The sequence below is a fragment of the Pinus tabuliformis genome, chromosome 3_1, assembly GCF_031772625.1.
Source record: "Pinus tabuliformis cultivar Carrire ecotype Pingquan chromosome 3_1, CPIR1, whole genome shotgun sequence".
Classification (NCBI taxonomy): Eukaryota; Viridiplantae; Streptophyta; class Pinopsida; order Pinales; family Pinaceae; genus Pinus; species Pinus tabuliformis.
The window spans coordinates 673681661-673685247 of NC_142301.1; positions in this window are offsets into that span (position 1 = coordinate 673681661).

Below are 3587 nucleotides of genomic sequence, written 5' to 3' on the forward strand. Positions count from 1 at the left end.
TGCACCTGAGTCAATCAACCATGCCTCATGATCTACATGTGTACTTGAAGAAGCCAAGTACACATCCCCACCTTCATCTAAGGTGGTTTTTGCCTCTGCAGAAGGAGCCTCATCAGATCCCTTTCCTTTGTCAGGAGCTTTAGATTTACAATCCCTTTTAAAGTGGCCTTCTTTTTCGCATTTCCAGCACACCAACTTTACAAGTTTTTCTGGAGATTTAGATCTCCCTCTAGATTTAGATCTCCCACTCGATGACTTATTTTTGTTTTTGTTCTGGGACTGTCCTCGTATAGACAAGGCATCACCATTCTGGCTCTCCATATTTTTCCGTCTCATCTCCTCCGTCAACAAGGCTGAGACTATTTCATCAAACTGCAAGGCACATGCATTGCTACCTATTGCAATAACCAGACTATACCACGAATCTGGTAGAGAACACAACAAACTGATGCACTTATCTTCATCTGAAATTTTAATATCAACAGATGCTAACTGACTTACCACAATATTTAATGCATTCAGATGCTTTGTCATCGAGTCTCCATCTTTCATCCTTACGTTATACAGCTTTTTCCATAGGAACAGTTTATTCACCAAAGACTTAGATTGGTACAAAGTCCCTAACTTGTCCCACAAAGCCTCCGTCGTAGCTTCCCCTGATACATTCAGTAACACTGAATCTGAGACACATAATCGTATTGTGCTCTTTGCCTTCCGATCCAACTTCTTCCGTTCTTCATCGGACACTCCCATTGGTTTAGTATCCGGATCTACCACGATCCACTGATCTTTATCCACCAACAGATCCTCCATCTTAAGTTTCCACAACTCAAAACACTAACTATTGAATTTCCCTATCTATATCTTTCCACTGCTCGCCATCTTCTTTCACCACTAGAATCGATCTCGCAGATCTCGCATTGAATAGGGTCTACCACAGGCCCGAGCGAAACCCCCCAGCAATAAAGGCGTCCCCTTGAAGCCAAATCTGCTCTGATACCAAATGTAGGTTTTAACACCGTACAGAAATTACCTGCATACGAATTCCAAAACATAGAAAAATAAACAATGCGAGAGCATAACACATAAAACACATATACACAGATATTTTCCCACTAGATCCTAAAACTGGGACTACGAGCTTGATTTTTTTCATTATGTTCCTTTCAATGTTATGATACATATTTATACATGCTCAAGCATCCAATACCGTGGACCGAAAACCATCGCATGCAATACCATGGAACAAAAACCATTGCGTCCAATACCATGGGCCGAAAAACCATCGCGTCGAAAAAACATGTGCAAAAATCATGCAGAAAACCATAGGTGGGTCCGCCCAACCTAACATAGGGTCCAAAATCAAAAATTTTCGGGGCGCTGTCCCCGACCCCATAAAGTGGGGTTACGGGTACACCTCAAAACTCCTGTGACCCCCCCTCGATACACAATCAGTGCAACGAAGGGGGTGCTCCCCCCCCCCCCCCCCCCCGCTCTAACCCCCGGTTTACTACATGGGCTAGTTTTGGAAAGAATATAACACAACCCAAAGGACATTCTTCTAGTTGAGCATGAAATTTGATCCAACAAGGCAAAGCAAAGGGACACTAACTCACAACCACACCCCAAGACTTTAGATCATTGAAGATTCTTATCACCAAGCCATGAGGAGGTGGAAGACAAGGGAATGCCCAATATGACATCACTCTCAGTAGCAGCAGTTGTCTGACACTACCACAACATCCAAGTAGTTTACATCAGCAGTGCCATGCCATTACTTGTCATGAGTTGTCATATGCCACAACATCATTGTGTACCATGTATATTATATTCAAATGTATTGTAAAGTGGAAGTCCAAAGGACACACATGAACATGGAGAGTCATGTAAGTTCAAGAGTCATAGGAATTTGAATAGTCATGAGGTTAGTCAAAGAACCATAAGGGTGAAGCATCACCCCTTGGTTATATATACCCCCTCATTGTAGGAGAAAATGACTTTTCACCTTGGCTCCTCCCACAAGGAATTAGAGAGATCAATTAGTTCTTTGAGGAGCAAGGAGTGGCTCTAATGTCCCACTATTGGGGCTAGTGATGTACATTGTAAATATGTGTCTTGGACCTTTTTCTTAATAAAAGAAGCCTTTTAAGGCAAGCGTGTTCTTCATGCATGGACTATGAATGTTTGTAAGACTATTATGTCGAAGTTTGTATTTCATGTTTTCTTTCACATGTACTAAGATAGTTGAAATATTTATGTTATTTTAGTGCTTATCTTATTGAGAATGTCTTTCATGTGAAAATTTCAAACTAGAAATTCTACTGTAGTAACTGATTTATTTCTCCTACTTATTTTCCACAATAAGTTATTTACAAAACCCTTCCATAAACATCAAAGTAAATTCTACTTTAATCTGACATAATAGCATAGAGAAAATAACAGTGAAACACAAGCACAAGAATCAATTACATCAACATAGTTATTTTGGGACAATAGTCCTCGGAGAAACCCAATGTAGGAAAACTGGTGTAGCAGATCAGGGTTTATTTATTATTCTTCAGCAACAATCTATTTACAAGGAATGATTTTGTAGAATATAGAGAAACCTCTGAGAAAACACCTGAGATAATTTTCCTCCTTCCCTTCGAGAAATATTGACACCCCAGAGACCCTCCAGCCTTCACTTTGTCACCTCTGTGTCATCTCTGCTTGAAGACTACATGAAGATTGCGTCCCTAGCTCAGGTGTATCTCAGAGCTATCCCTTTGCATTCTCTCTCTGATGCACTATGTCACCTCCTCCTCACTCTCTGACTGATGTTGATACACTCCTCTTCCTTCACCCTACAACTCTCCCTCTGAAATCAAACTCTTACTTCTTGACAATCGATTTCCCTTGGGTTATTGAGTATTTTCCCAGTCCAAATGACTCTCAATGGCCAAAAGTATTCCTTTATACTTTTACTATTGAGATATCAATGGCCATGATTTAATCTCTAATCAACGGCTAATATTAAATTAGACTTGATCCTCATCTCTCAGAAGCTTCTCACCCATATTTTCATTAATACCCACTAATAATTTTATTTTCCTAAGTTTAGACTTAGGAACCCGATTAAAAATATTAACTATTTTAATAAAATACAATCGAGGTGGAATTTCACCAAACAATTTTTGGTCCTTAGAGATCTCATGTGTTCTAGCCCCTCCACAAAATTACGGAGCTAGAGCACATCTGATGCTACCCAAAATCAACATTTCAATGTTTGTTAATATTGTCCCATCCTTGTGGACTATTTTGTGGGATACTAGACATATATTTACTTGTTTCTTGGTTGTAACGACCATGCCATCCATTGTGGACTATTCTGTTTGATGTCTAATAGCGCTTTCTGGTTCATTTGTGTATATTCCTAGGTGGTACTATTACCTCTCACTTAAAGGCTCACTTTTCTCCCCCTTTTTGCGGTAGAGGAATCTTGACACAGTTGCAACTGCACACTCACCAAGCACACCTTCCTTGCTTTTTGAATACACCATTGCATCACTCTCCTATGCTAACAACTAGAGCTAAGGAAAATATTTGAG